Raw genomic sequence first — 16,711 nt, 5'->3', positions numbered from 1 at the left:
CAGGCTATGTGTCGAGGATGGTATTTGTATTTGTTAAGCACTTACTATGTGCAGAGCACTGTTCTAAGCGCTGGGGTAGATACAGGGTCATCAGGTTGTCCCACGTGAGGCTCACAATCTTAATCCCCATTTTACAGATGAGGGAACTAAGGCACAGAGAAGTGAAGTGACTTGCCCACAGTCACACAGCTGACAAGTGGCAGAGCTGGGATTTGAACCCATGACCTCTGACTCCCAAGCCCATGCTCTTTTCACTGAGCCACGCTGCTTCTCTGGCCATTAGATGCTTAAAGAGAGTTGCTTGAACTATGGGCTAGAATTCATTGGACCAGATTGCTATTCCAGGGAATCAATCAATGGTATTTATTGAGCCCTTATTATGTGCAGAGCAGTGTACGAAGCTTTGGGAGAATACAGTACAACACAATTAGCAGACCAGTCTCCTGCCCATAATGAGCTTACAGCCTAACAACCGGACCGGAGCAACTGCCCCTTCTGCTCTCATCCCCACCAAAATAAGACACAAAGTTTATTTCAGAAGAGGAGAACCCAGCATAATCGGGGGAGCACGGGCCTGGGAGTCGGAGGACCTGGATTCTATCCCTGCTCCCAGGTTGCCTGTTGTGTGACCTTGGGCAAGTCACTTCCTCTGTGCCTGTTTCCTCATCTGTAAAATGAGGATTCAATCCCAGTTCTTCTCCCTACTTACACTGTGAGCCCTGTTTGGGACAGGGACTGCATCTGATTTGATTATCTTGCATCAACCCCAGTGCAGGTAATGGTTCTTGACACATAGTAAGTGCTTAACAAATACAATAATAATAGTAAGAACAATAATACTTATAATAATGATAATTCTATATAGGTAAAAGTCTTGCTTGCTTTAAAAGGATATCAAAATGAAAAGAAAGAAACCAGAGCAGAGATAGTCACGGTTTCTGAGAGAGAAAAGGGTAAAAATGATTGTCAGCATTTTAGGTGACAGGAAGTTCCAGAAGGTTGGAAGACTGACGACAGGTCAGTGGACTGACCCAACATCAATTCAGTGCAGGGCAATCAGCTCAATAAATTGATGATGATGATGGTTAAATTGGGTGGTTTTTTGCTCATGATCTCAGACTCATTACCTTTTTCTTTATATCTATTAGAATAGAAAGCTAATTATTGAAATTTTAGTTAAACAAACTAGGGCTAGTTAAAATAGTAAAAAAAAAAATTGGCTGCACCTGTTCCAAATAACCAACTCCAGTTTTGTTCAATTAACCAACCTTTTGATTATCGCAATTAGCCTCAGTCCCATTTATGGTTGTTTGAATAATTGGCTTCCTACTATATTTTTATTTTGATGGAGGCAGGAAGGAGGAGCTGAGAAATGCCTGGGACACAGTACTTATTTGTCTCTGACCATTAAAACCCTGAATTTGGCCAGGAGTTTATTATTTATGTTGATAATAGTCTTTCTGTTAAGTCTGAAGGAAGCCTTGTAAATAAGTACATAAAAATTTACTAGGGCACATATTTTTTTTCTACCTGGTCTCATTCCTTGGAGGTTCTGAGTAGTACAGCAAATGGAGACAGCCACCAACATTTTTTACTCTTTTTTAACGGTAATTTTAAGTGCTTACTATATGTCAACCACTGTTCTAAGCGGTGGGGAGCTACAAGTTTATCAAGTTGGATATAGTTTCTATCCCACATGGAACTCACAGTTTAAATTGGAGGGTGGAGGATTTAATCTCCATTTTACAAATGAGGTAACTGAAGCCCAGAGAAGTGAAGTGACTTGTCCAAGGTCACATATCAGTCAAATTGGTAAATCAGGATTAGAACCCGGGTCCTGGGAGTCAGGACCTTTTGACTCCCAGGTTCATGCTCTTTCCCCTAGGCCATGCTGTTTCTTTCTGGGTGAGTGGACAAGTGACTATTTCCAAAGGCTGGGCTATGAGAACAAACAGAATACTCGGAATAATTAATAAATAACATTTATTGGAAAACTACTCTGTGCAGAGAGTATTGTACAAATCGATCGCTCAATCAATCATATTTATTGAGCATTAACTGTGTGCAGAGCACTGTACTAACTGCTTGGAAGAGAAAATACTACAGAACTGATAGTCACATTCCCTGCCCGTAAACTTAAGTGTTTGGGAGTGTGCAGAAGACTTAGAAAACACAATCTCTTTTCTGCAAGGCACTTAGACTACTTGGAGACAGAGATACCTAAATAAAAAAGCAAATGTTTTCCAGCTCCGTGGTATCGTTATAGTGTACTCACCCAAGTGCTCAGAACAGTGCTCTGCACAAAGTAAGTGCTCAATAAATCGTGGCTCAGTGGTAAGAGCACGGGCTTTGGAGTCAGAGATCATGGGTTCAAATCCTGGCTCGGCCACTTGTCAGTTGTGTGACTTTGGGCAAGTCACTTAACTTCTCGGTGCCTCAGTTACCTCATCTGTAAAATGGGGATGCAGACTGTGAACCCCACATGGGACAACCTGATTCCCCTGTGTCTACCCCAGTGCTTAGAACAGTGCTCGGCACATAGTAGGTGCTTAAAAAATACCAGCATTATTAAATATGATTGATTCATTGTCTGATAAATTACAGACTGTATAAGTGCTAAAGGGGTTAGGTAACTTAAATGCTTAGATGGTGCAAAAGGAATGAGGTGGCTTTTTGGAGTTATAAAGTGTGAAGATGAGAGTTTAGTCAGGGAAGGGCTTCTAGAGGAGTTGTGATTTCAGAATCAGTCAGTCAATCAGTCAATTATATTTAGTGAGCACTTCCTGTGTGCAGAGCACTGCACTAAGCTTGGAAGAGTTCAGTAGAATGGACACATTTCCTGCCCAAAACAAGTTTACAGTCTAGAAGTGGAGGGGGAGGGGGAGATAGACATAAATAAAATAAATTACAGAGATAATAAATTAATTACAGATATGAAGAAGAACTATGAAGATAGGGAGAGCTATTGTAATTGGATATGAAGGGGGTTCCAGATGGGGAGTAGGTGGCAGGAGACACAAGAGTGTGGTACCATGACTAGTTTGAGAGGATAAAAGAGCGTGAGCTGGGATGTAGAGGGAGAAGGGAGTGGATTAGTAGGAGGGAGAGAGCTGATTGAGTACTTTAAAGCTCATGGGAGGGACTTTCTACTTAATGCAGAGAGGAATGGACAACCACTGGAGGATTTCAAGGATCCGGGTAGCAGAGTGAAACATGTACTGGAGAGGAGAAATAATGGAGGCAGGGAGATCTGCAAGGAGGCTGTTAAGAGTAATCAAGCTGGGATATTACAAGGGCTGCGCCCAGCTTGGTAGCCATTGGGATGTAGAGAGAAGAATGGATTCTGGCGACGGAGGAAGAACTTGACAGGAATGGGCAACAGGCTGTATCTCCATCTCATCTATTTCACCGCCGACCGCATTGTTACTACAACCCAGCCCGCACACTTCACTCCTCTAAAGTTAACTTTCACACTGTACCTTAGTGAAGGCCCACAGAAACCTTATTGAAGGTCCACCTCCTCCAAGAGGCCTTCCCTGACTAAGCCCTCTTTTCCTTTTCTTCAACTCCCTGCTGCGTCACTCTGACTTGCTCCCTTTATTCATTCCTCCCCTCCCAGCCCCACAGCACTTACGTACATATCTGTGATTTATTTATTTATATTAATGTCTGTCTCCCACTCTAGACTCTAAACTCGTTGTGGGCAGGGGGTGTGTCTGTTATATTGTTATATTGTACTCTCCCAAGTGCTTAGTGTGGTACTCTGCCCACAGTAAGCGCTCGATAAAAACAATTGACTTCCTCTGGCCTGGAACTCCCTTCCCCTTTATATCTGACAGAACACCACTCTCTTTACCTTTAAAGCCTTATAATAATAACAATAATAATGGTATTTGTTAAGCACTTACTATGTGCCAAGCACTATTCTAAACACTGGGGTAGATACAAGATAATTATTCATTCATTCAATAGCATTTATTGAGCGCTTACTATGTGCAGAGCATTGTACTAAGCGCTTGGAATGAACAAGTCGGCAACAGATAGAGACAGTCCCTGCCGTTTGACGGGCTTACAGTCTAATCGGGGGAGACGGACAGACAAGAACGATGGCGATAAATAGAGTCAAGGGGAAGAACATCTCATAAAAACAATGGCAACTAAATAGAATCGAGGCAATGTACAATTCATTAACAAAATAAATAGGGTAATGGAAATATATACAGTTGAGCGGACGAGTACAGTGCTGAGGGGATGGGAAGGGAGAGGGGGAGGAGCAGAGGGAAAGGGGGAAAAGAGGGTTTAGCTGTGGAGAGGTGAAGGGGGGTGGTAGAGGGAGTAGAGGGAGAAGGTTGTCCCATGTGGGGCTCACAGTCTTAACCTCTATTTTACAGATGAGGTAACTGAAGCACAGAGAAGTTAAGTGACTTGACCCAAGTCATACAGCTGATAAGGGATTAGAACCCACGACCTCTGACTCCCAAGCCTGTGCTCTTTCCACCAAGACAAGCAAATCACATCTCCTTCAAGAGGCCTTCCACTAAGCCCTCATTTCCCCTACTCCCTCTCCCTTCTGTGTCACCTGGGCACTTGGATCTGTACCCTTTAAGCATGTGATAGTCACCCTGCCCTCAGCCCCAGAGCACTTATACCCATATCTGTAATTTATTTTAACATCTATCTCCCTCTCTAGACTGTAAGTTCCTTGTAGGCTTGGATCGTGTTTACCAATTGTATTTTATTACTCTCTCAAGTGCTTAATACAGTGCTCTGCACATAGTAAGCGCTCAATAAATACCTGGGATTGATTGATTGACTGAATTTGGAGGTAGGAGGAAGCCAGGATGCTGCCTAGGTTGCAAGCTTGAGAAATGGGGAAGGTGGTGGTTTCGTCAACTGTGATGGGAAAATGAGGTGGAGGAGAGGATTTGATGGGGAAGATGAGGAGTTCTTTTTACTAATTGCAGGAAGGGCCTATCGTGCCAAGCACTCTGCTAAGCATTGGGAACGATGAGCATTAGACACAATCCCTGGCTCCTATGAGGTCCACAGTCTAAGAACAAAGTGGAGGGGAAGAAATTGGTGGTAGACTCATAAGAAAAGGTGAAAGAATAAAAGCATAAAAGCAACATAAAAGACAAAGGGCTTTGATAAATTCAGCAAGAGTAATAGGATACATAGAATAAGAGACTAGGGGAGTGATTGAGAAGTTTGGTGGCCAAAATTACATAGAAGTACTGTGAGAGGCAAGAGGAATGACTCAAAACAAGTGCTAGAAAGTGGAAGGAGATCAGCCTGTTCACAGAAATTTTGAATGAAAGAAGATTTGGGTCAAAGGGGACAAGTAATGGAATAGAAATGAATGGTAGAGGAATAAGAAGCAGTATTATAAGAAGCAGTGGACAGTGCATGGACCTGGGAATCAAAAGGACCTGAGTCCTAATCCCGGCTCTGCTGCTTGACTGCCAGGTGACCTCAGTTAGGTCATTTAACTTCTCTGTGCCTCAGTGACCTCATCTGTGAGACCGGTGTGGGAAGGGGACTCTGTGCAACTTGAATATCTTGTATCTACCCCAGTGCTTAGTATGGTGTCCGGCGCATAGTAAATGTTTAACAAATATTTTTTTTTTTTAAAAAAAAGGAAGGAGCTACATTTAGACTGGTAAAGAATCAATGGGGGTGGAGCAGGTTCCCAGAAATCAAACAAGGAAATAAAAGTTTTTCAACGAAGGAGCGCAGGAGAAAATGAGTAAGGAGTGCAGAAGGTCTGTTAGTCATTTAGCGGAGCAGTTTCAGGAGCAAAGGTCAAAGACAGCCCAGGTTAAAAGTTCTGCGATTGGCAAAGTGTTGGGAGAGAAAAAGCAAGATATCAGTTATTCAGGAAGGGGAAAGCTTGCTAAGAAACCCTTTTGAGTCAACTTCTAAGAGAGAAAGGAAGAAAAAGAAAGGTTCCCAGAGAACGAGACAGGCCCGGAAAAGTGCAAGTGACAAAATGAGGAACTACTCGGAATGTGGGTCATTTAGAGATAGGAAAGCGTAAAGAATGGTTATCTTCTGGAATAGACCAGGTTGAACGGATGACTAACTCCAACAGAGGATGGGATGGAAAAGCAGGCCTGGAGTTGGGGGGTGAAAATAGACCGAAATGCTACCTTTTGAGCATGCAAAGATAAGAGTTTGAACTCCTAGAGTAGATTCAGAGGCCAGCTAGATAATAGATGGATCCCACAGTGTGGCCCAGTTCTCACCTCACTACTCTCCTACCTCAAACCAGCTTGCACAGTTTGCTCCTCTAATGCCAACCTTCTCACTGTACCTCCTTCTCATCTGTTTCATTCATTCATTCATTCATTTATCCAATTGTATTTATTGAGCATTTACTGTGTGCAGAGCACTGTACTAAGCGCTTGGAAACTACGATTCAGCAATAATGAGAGACAATCCCTGCCCACAGCGTGCTTACAGTCTAGAATGGGGGCGACAGACATCAAAGCAAGTGAACAGGCATCAATAGCATCAATATAAATGAATAGAATTATAGATCTATACACATCAAAACAAGTAAACAGGCATTAATATATGCAAATAGAATTATAGATATGTAGATATATACACAAGGGCTTTGGGGTGAGGAGTAGAGCAAAGAGAGAGAGTCGGGGCGATGGGGAGGGGAGGGGGAGCTGAGGACAAGTGGGGCTTATACTGGGAAGGCCTCTTGGAGAAGGTGAACCTTCAGCTTTATTAAGCGGTTACTATGTGCCAGGCACTGTACTAAGTGTTGGGGTGAATATAAGCAAATCAGGTTGGACACAGTCCCTGTCCCACATGGGTTTCACGGTCTTAATCCCCATTTTACAGATGAATTTACCATAACATGGGGCGGATATCAATCAATCACATTTATGGAGTGCTTACTATGAACAGTAAGTTTGCCTATACAGTAAGTGCTTAAATATCATTATTATTATTATTATTATTATTAATATAAGTAAATAAATTACAGATATGGACATAAGTGCTTTGTGGCTGGGACGAGTGGATGAATAAAGGGAGCAAGTCAGGGCAGCTGGAGAAGAGGAAAGGAGGGCTAAATCAGGAAAGGCCTCTTGGAGGACATGGGCCTTCAATATGGCTTTGAAAAGTGGGGAGAGTCATTGTCTGTCTTAATCCCTATTTCACAGATGAGGTAATTGAGGCACAGAGAAGTTATGTGACTTGCCCAAGGTCTCACAGCAGACATATGGCAGAGCTGAGATTAGAATCCAGGTCCTCCTGATTCCCAGGCCCATGCTGTATCCACTAGGCCATGAGGTGGGCTGGGACGGGGGGGATGAATAAAGGGAGCAAGTCGGAGGGAGTGGGAGAAGAAGAACGGATGGCTAAATCAGGAAAGGCTTCTTTGAGGAGATGTGCCTTCAGCAAGGCTTTGAAGGGGGGGAGAGTCATTGTCTATCGGATATGAGGAGGAGGGAGGGCAATCTAGGCCAAAGGAGATGGGATTAGAACCCAGATTCTCTAATGCCCACTCCTGGAATCTTTCCATTAGAAGCAGCATCTCGTGGCCTAGTGGATACAGCATGGGCCTGGGAGTCAGGAGGACCTGGGTTCTAATGCTGGCTCTGCCATATGTCTGCTGTGAGACCTTGGGCAACTCGCATAACTTCTCTGTGCCTCAAATACCTCATCTGTGAAATAGGGATTAAGTCTGTGAGCCCCATGTGGGAGAGGGACTGTGTCCTACTGATTCTGTTGTATCTACCTCAGCGCTAAGTACAGTGCCTGGCACATAGTAAGCGCTTAACAAATACCAAAAATAAAAAAAAATCAAAAATAGACCATTTGACCCTTATGAACAACCCTCTTATAATGCCATTTTCTCTGAAAGTCTTCCCAGGACTGTTGATTTGTAAAATTCTCTCTAAAAAGTCAGTAGGAAAATCCCAGGAAGTGTGAAAGTTGAGGCACAGGAAGCCTCCTAACGAGATCCCATCCGACACACTGAACAGCAGCCATATGGGGAGTTCTTGAGTCGATTTGGTATTTTTCCAGTCCATCAATCGTATTTAATGATTGCTTGCTATGTGCAGAGCACTGTCCTAAGCACTTGGGAGAGTACACTATACTAAACAGTCCCTAATGAGTTTACAGTCTCTAGGGCCCCCAAAATGAGACTGCCCGTTGGGGTATTTGTTCTGAGCAGATCTTTATCATTCATACCTATCATTCATTGGCACGTCATGATGGCTTGACAGCAGATGCCTCCCTTTTCTAGAGTCTTCCTTGAAGCTTTTCAGTCTTGAGGAGTAGGATGCCACTACCCCCTTCAGAGATTAGAACCTAACTTGCTAACAAGCCCGGTTCTTTGAAGGTGTCACACTGGGCCCCCTCAACCTTCCCATCTGTCTAACGTTCATCTTCCTTTGATTTTTTTTTCTCCTCTCCCATTTGGAATGGCAGGACAGCATTCGTGGTCATTTGCTCTCCTATCAGATATTGAGGAAATCCCTGCTCCAACAAGACCGTGTCTATATCTCTTCCCCTCTCTGCCAATTAAAAAAATAGGGGTGGGGAAAATGGATGGCTCGATGAGAGAGGCAGCACTGGATGGAAACCTCTCCAAATCGTGTAGGTTTTGACTGAGCGGTATTGAAAAGATTCCCTTGGAATTCTTTTCTGAAGGTGGTGTTATAGTCATTTTCTTTCTATTTAAAAAAACAAACAAACAGCCTGCCAATAGTTTTCCACTTCCTGGTTGCTTTCCAGTCCACTTCTGTGGATCTTAACCCAGGACAAGAAAGAGTTGCAAATCTCATATTAAGGTCAAAGAATGTCTTTAGACAAGCTTTACCTGAAGCTTTACCGAAGCCCATTCTGAGACAGTGGTGGATCATTAACCAATTGCTCATTTTACCCAGGTTGGCTCTGTGCTTCCCTCTAGTCCTCAGGTAGATGCTGTTGCAGGTAGAAGGATCTCCAGATCTGAGTATGCACAATCTTGTTTCCGTAGGCATAGAATATTAAGCCAACCAGGCATCAGCCACCAGAGAAGCAGCGTGGCTCAGTGGAAAGAGCACGGGCTTTGGAGTCAGAGGTCATGGGTTTGAATCCCAGCTCGGCCACTTGTCAGGTGTGTGACTTTGGGCAAGTCACTTAACTTTTCGGTGCCTCAGTTACCTCATCTGTAAAATGGGGATTAAGACGGTGAACCCCACGTGAGACAACCTGATTCCCCTGTGTCTACTCCAGTGCTTAGAACAGTGCTCGGCACATAGTAAGTGCTTAACAAATACCAACATTATTATTATTACCTCCGAAGAATGCACGGTCGCATGGGGCGTCTGCAGTGTAAGGAATTTGCTGGTCCTGCCAGCCGGGCCTATAGCCAGTCACTTGCATTTATTGAGTGCTTACTGTGTGCAGAACACTGTACTAAATGCTTGGGAGAGTACAATATAACTGACACATTCCCTGCCCACAGCAAGCTTACAGTCTAGAGGGGGAGACAGACATTAATATGGGTGCATTACCACTGGCCTGGAACACCCTCCTTCATCATATCTGACGAACAGTCGCTCTCCCCACCTTCAAAGCCTTATTGAAGGCACATCTCCTCCAAGAGGCCTTCCTTGATTAAGCCCTCATTTCCTCTTCTCCCACACCACCCTTGTACTCGCATTTGCTCCGTTTATTCACCCCTCTCTCAGCCCCACAGCCCTTATGCCCATATCCATAAAAAAAAATTAGGCCCATCCCAAGAGCCCCCAGAGACAATCAAGAATTTGTGAATTTCCCTCCCATTCAAAGCAGTGAAGATTTCTGAGGGCCTGCTGGAATGTATGACCAGACCAAAAGAATTCTAGAGTTTCCGATCTCCTCTCTTCTCCAATTACAATTCTTTTAAAACTTCTGAAAGCGTCCATGTCTGCCTCTAAACGTCTGGGGGGGAGAGGGCTGCCCTGGGCCTGCGGCTGGGTTAGGGAGCCACACTAGGCCGGCCGGGCCGGGCAGTCCCAGCCACGTGGGCGCCTGTGCAGACCCCTGCCAATGGCTCGCTTGTGTTATGTCTGGCTACATCTCCCAGTTTAGCCCTTTGGTTACTGCCTTGCTGATGTTCCAAACACATTTTCTCTGTTTAGAATCATAATAATAATAATTGTGGCATCTGTTAAGAACTTACTGTGCGCCAGGCATGGTATTATTCATTCATTCATTCAGTAGTATTTATTGAGCGCTTACTATGTGCAGAGCACCATACTAAGCACTTGGAATGTACAAATCGGTAACAGATAGAGACAGTCCCCGCCCTTTGACGGGTTTACAGTCTAATCGGGGAAGACAGAGAGACAAAAACAATAGCAATAAATAGAATCGAGGGGATGAACATCGCATTAAAACAATAGCAAATAAATAGAATCAAGGTGATGTACACCTCATTAACAAAATAAATAGGGTAATGAAAATATATACAGTTGAGCGGACGAGTACAGTGCTGAGGGGAGGGGAAGGGAGATGGGGAGGAGCAGAGGGAAAGGGGGGAGAAGAGGGCTTAGCTGAGGAGAGTTGAAGGGGGGTAGAGGGGGAGCAGAGTATTAGTGGATAGAGCACAGGCCTGAGAGTCAGAAGGTCCTGGGTTCTAATCCAGACCTAACCACTTGTCTGCTGTGTGACTTGGGGCAAGTCGCTTCATTCTCTGTACCTCAGTTACCTCATCTGTAAAAGGGGGATTAAGACTGTGAGCCCCATGTGGGACAGGGACTTTGTCCAACTTGATCTGCTTGTATCCACCTCAACACTTAGTATAGTGCCTGGCATATAATAAGCACTTAATAAATAAGAAGCAGAGAAGCAGTGTGGCTCAGTGGAAAGAGCATGGGCTTGGGAGTCAGAGGTCATGGGTTCGAATTCCGGCTCTGCCACTGGTCAGCTGTGTGACTGTGGGCAAGTCACTTCACTTCTCTGGGCCTCAGTTACCTCATCTGTAAATTGGGGATTAAGCCTGTGAGTCTCACGTGGGACAACCTGATTACCCTGTATCTACCCCAGGACTTAGAACAGTGCTCTGCACATAGTAAGCGTTTAACAAATACCAACATTAAATACCATAATTGTTATTGTTGTTACTAAGCACTGGGGTTGATATAAGATAATCGGGATGGATGTTGTCCTTGTCCCACAGAAGGTTCACAGTCTTAATCCCCATTTTATGGACGAGGTAACTGAGGCACAGAGAAGTGAAGTAACATGTCCAAGGGCCCACAGCAAAGTAGCAGAGCCTGGATTAGGACTGGACTAGAACCCAAGTCCTCCTGACTCTCAGGACCGTTTGCTATGTGAGGCCAGGCAAGTCACTTCACTTTTCTGCAACTCAGTTACTTTGTCTGTAAAATAGTAATAATAATAATAATGTTGGCATTTGTTAAGCGCTTACTATGTGCAGAGCACTGTTCTAAGCACTGGGGGAGATGCAGGGTAATCAGGTTGTCCCATGTGAGTCTCACAGTTAATCCCCATTTTATAGATGAGGTAACTGAGGCACAGAGAAGTTAAGTGATTTGCCCACAGTCACACAGCTGACAGACAGGTGGCAGAGCCGGGATACGAACCCCTGACCTCTGACGCCCAAGCCCGGGATCTTTCCACTGAGCCACGCTGCTTCTCAAATGAGGATTAAGACTGTGAACCCAAATGGGACATGGACTCTGTCCAACTGAATTAGCTTGTATCTACCCCAGCACTTAGTACAGGGCCTGGCACATAGTAAGTACTTAACAAATACCATTAAAAAGAAACAAAACACCTCAGAACAAACCCAATCATGATTTCCATCTTACATAAGGGCTCACAGTCTAGGTACATCACTTCTTTTAAACTGTAAGCTCCTCATGGACAGGAAACATGGTTACACGTCTACCAACTCTGTTGTACTCTCCCAAGTGCTTAGTACAGTGCTCCGCCTACAATAATAATGATAATGTTGGTATTTGTTAAGCACTAACTATGTGCAGAGCACTGTTCTAAGTGCTGGGATAGATACAGGGTCATCAGGTTGTCCCCCGTGAGGCTCACAGTTTTCATCCCCATTTTACAGATGAGGTAACTGAGGCCCCGAGAAGTTAAGTAACTTGCCCAAAATCACACAGCTGACAGGTGGCAGAGCTGGGATTAAAACCCACGACCTCTGACTCCTAAACCCGGACTCTTTCCACTGAGCCATGCTGCTTCTATATGGTAGGTGCTTGATAATAATAATAATAATGTTGGTATTTGTTAAGCACTTACTATGTGCTTAACAAAGCACATAAAGAGAAGCACCATGGCTAAGTGGAAAGAGCCCGGGCTTGGGAGTCAGAAGTTGTGGGTTCTAATCCCAGCTCTGCCGCCTGTCAGTTGTGTGATTTTGGGCAAGTCACTTAACTTCTCTGTGCCTCAGTTACCTCATCTATAAAATGGGGATTCACTGTGAGCCTCACATGGGACAACCTGATCACCTTGTATTCCCCAGCGCTTAGAACATAGTAAATGCTTAACAAATGCCACTATTTTTTTTTTTTTTTTGTGCAGAGCACTGATCTAAGTGCTGGGGTAGAGACAGGGTAATCAGGTTGTCCCACGTGAGGCTCACGGTCTTCATCCCCATTTTGCAGATGAGGTAACTGAGGCGCAGAGAAGTTAAGTGACTTGTCCACGGTCACACAGCTGACAAGTGGCAGAGCTGGGATTCGAACCCATGACCTCTGACTCCCAAACCTGGGCTCTTTCCACTGAGCCACGCTGCTTCTCTAATAAATACCATTGATTGATCTCTGTCTTTTTTTTAAATTGTTGGTATTTGTTAAGCGCTTACTATGTGCAGAGCACTGTTCTAAGCGCTGGGGGGGGATACAGGGTCATCAGGTTGTCCGACATGAGGCTCACAGCCTTCATCCCCAGACTCTTCATTTTACAGATGAGGTAACTGAGGCCCAGAGAAGTTAAGTGATTTGTCCACAGTCACACAGATGACAAGTCAGAGAAGCAGTGTGGCTCAATGGCAAGAGCCCGGGCTTGGGAATCAGAGGTCATGGGTTCCAATCCCAGCTCTGCCACTTGTTAGCTGTGTGACTGTGGGCAAGTCACTTCACTTCTCTGGGTCTCAGTTCCCTCATCTGTAAAATGGGGATTAACTGTGTGCCTCACGTGGGACAACCTGATGACCCTGTATCTCCCCCAGGGCTTAGAGCAGTGCTCTGCACATAGTAAGTGTTTAACAAATACCAACATTATTGTTATTATTATTATTAAGTGGCAGAGCCAGGATACGAACCTGCCTCCTTCTTTGTCCATCTCTTCTCTGTCTCCCTAGCTCACCGTCTGCCCTCCTTCTGCCTCCTGGCACCCATGACCCAGTACTCAGAATGAAAAGCTGTCCCCCATGGATGAGCTCCGCAGAAAATTATTGCCCCATAGAGGGCTCTGACAGGGGCATTGATCATTGAGTGAAACAACATACAAGCGACTCATTCTTATTCCAGGTTTACCCCCGGCAGAACCTTCTTGAACCTAAATTCCTTCAGCTTATAAAGCTGGGGCAGCATGATCAACCTGCTTTTTCCTGGGAGGTAGTGAGGAGTAATAATAATAATAACAGTAATAGTTAAGCACTATTTTCCACATCAGGAAACTGAGGCACAGAGAAGTTAAATGATTTGCCCAAGGCCACACAACAGGCAAGTGACAGAGTAGGAATTAGGACCCAGGACCTCTAATAATAATAATAATAATTATGGTATTTATTTAGTGCTTACGCTGTGTGAGGCACTGTACTAAGCATTCATTCATTCAATAGTATCTATTGAGCGCTTACTACGTGCAGAGCACTGTACTAAGTGCTTGGAATGTACAATTCGGCAACAGATAGACAGTCCCTGCCCACTAACGGGCTCACAGTCTAAACCCTGGGAAGGATACAAGCAAATTGGGTTGGACACAGTCCCTGTCCCACGTGGGGCTCACAGTTTCAATCCCCATTTTACAGATGCAGTAACTGAGGCACAGAGAAGTGAAGTGACTTGGCTAAGGTCACACAGCAGATAAATGGCAGAGTTGGGATTAGATCCCATGACCTTCTGACTCCCAGGCCTGTGCTCTATCCACTAAGCCATGCTGGTTCTCAAAAAATTAAGCACTTATTATGTGCCAATCACTGTAATAAGCCCTGGAGGAGGTACAAGCAAATCGGGTGGGACACAGTCCCTGTCCCATCTGGAGCTCACAGTCTCAATCCCCATTTTACAGATGAGGTAACTGAGGCCCAGGGAAGTGAAGTGACTTGCCCAAGGTCACCTAGCAGTCAAGTGGTTGAGCTGAGATAAGAACCTATGACCTTCTGACTCCCAGGCCCATGTTCTTTTCACTTGGCCATGCTGCTTCAAGGACCAAAGCAAAGGATCGAATCACCCAAAGCTTTGCAAATAATGAGGTTCTGCTAGGAATGTTCAATAATAAGGGAAGATAATCATAATGATAATAATAATTTCATTAGAAGGAGAGAGACAGAACTCCTGGGCCTCAGCAGAGCTGTGCTGTTTCTGCAGGGTTCAGTAAAGACTGACAGTTTACGAACTGCCCCCAGGGTGAATTTACTGCTTTGTGATTTAAAATGACGAAAGAAAGACTCTTTCAGACTGAACAAAACTCCAGCAATACAGTATCAGCTACTTGCTAAATCTGAAACTAAAACAAAGCCACCACCACCGTGAAAGACCCATTTTTATCCACTTACTCATCAAAGAATCTTTTCAAACTTTTCCCTACACCCCACCCTTCCACTAAGGTCAAGTGGGTATAATCTTCAAGAAGAAAAAAAGATTTTTCAAGAAATTAGGAGTCGCAGAAGAATTAAAGCATCACCTTCACTGTAACAAAAGCCTTGTCTCCGGGGAATTCTTAGCCAAGAAGTACTTAGAGGCCTAGAGAAAAGAATGACTACACCAAAAATTCTCATACCTATAACTGTAATGCTATAGCCTTAAGGAGCATTTGTGTTGCGGAAGAAAATGGTGTGAATCTCTATTTAACGTGTTCCGTCGATCGGATATGTCAAAGCCCTAAACCCCACTCCTGGTAAATTATAAGTGTTTTATCTAGTCTGTAACTCCGACAGATTATGAATGTTTGGGATCCAATCCATTACAGTGGCAGGGATGGGGGAAAGGAGGGGGTGGGCGGGGAATGGAGGAGGGTCACTTCTCCAATTTCTACTTAGAAAAGGTTGCCCAGTTTACCGAGCAAGCCAACCGGTTCGCTCAGTGTTTTCACTCTCACGTGGCTTCTCACCCATACAGTGGGCTTTGGAGTTCAGAGTAGAAATTCACACGGTCATCTGGTGTCTCAGAAAATTAATTTATGCCTAGTGCACCGTGTATTTGAGGATCGCAGCGTCCTTTCAAGCCTTACGTATGCTAGAGAAACAGCGTGGCTCAGTGAAAAGAGCCCGGGCTTGGGAGTCAGAAGTCATGGGTTCTAATCCCAGCTCTGCCACTTGCCAGCTGTGTGACTGTGGGCAAGTCATTTCACTTCTCTGAACCTCAGTGACCTCATCTGTAAAATGGATATCAAGACAGTGAGCCCCACGTGGGACAACCTGATCACCTTGCATCCTCCCAGTGCTTAGAACAGTGCTTTGCACATATTAAGCGCTTAACAATATAAGTCATAGGTTCTAATCCCGGTTCCACTTGTCAGCTGTGTGACTTTGGGCAAGTCACTTAACTTCTCTGTGCCTCAGTGACCTCATCTGTAAAATGGAGATTAAAGACAGTGAGGTCCACGTGGGACAACCTGATCACCTTGTATTCCCCCCCCCCCCCCAGCGCTTAGAAGAGTGCTTTGCATGTAGTAAGTGCTTAACAAATACCACTATTATAATTATTATTGTGCTTAGGGGTGTTATTCATCTCCTTATTTACAAAGGGCTGGAAAAGGACAGAGTTAGAACAGTGGAGTGGGCTGTTCTGAGCAGTAGCCCCCATCCCTGTCCCCTCCCTCAGCAGAGGAGAGGCGGCAGTTGGGCCAGCGGTGCAAGGCCCTGTGGAAAAGGGACTGTGGGGAAGTCTGTGGAGACCTGGGGGCCATGGCGGTTGCTCTAGAAAATGGGAGGGGATACAGGCAGGGCTGGGGAAATGGTGCTACATAGCAGAGGGAACAGTGCTTAGAGCCTTGCATAGGTTTGGGCTATCCTGGGGGTCTCACGCTGGTTAGGTGGGCCAAAATAAAAGTGTGTCTTGGGGTCTGGGGATACCCATTTTCTTCCACTCCCCCCATTTACCCTTCTAGGATCTCTCTAGTTCTTCAGTTAAGCATTTCCCCTCCACCTCCACCACTGGACTGGGGAAGCGGCATGGCTCAGTGGAAAGAGACCGAGCTTGGGAGTCAGAGGTCATGGGTTCGAATCCCCGCTCTGCCACTTGTCAGCTGGGTGACTGTGGGCAAGTCACTTCACTTCTCTGGGCCTCGGTTCCCTCATCTGTCAAATGGGGATGAAGACTGTGAGCCTCACGTGGGACAACCTGATAACCTTGTATCTCCTCCGCGCTTAGAACAGTGCTCTGCACATAGTAAGCTTAACAGATACCAACATTATTATTATTAGACTGTACATCGCTAGACTGTAAGCTTCTTTGGAACAGGAATTACGCTTATTCATTCTATTTTCCCAAGGGCTTACTTCAGTGCT

The sequence above is a fragment of the Ornithorhynchus anatinus genome, chromosome 14 (assembly GCF_004115215.2).
Source record: "Ornithorhynchus anatinus isolate Pmale09 chromosome 14, mOrnAna1.pri.v4, whole genome shotgun sequence".
Lineage (NCBI taxonomy): Eukaryota > Metazoa > Chordata > Mammalia > Monotremata > Ornithorhynchidae > Ornithorhynchus > Ornithorhynchus anatinus.
This window is presented reverse-complemented; position numbering follows the sequence as displayed.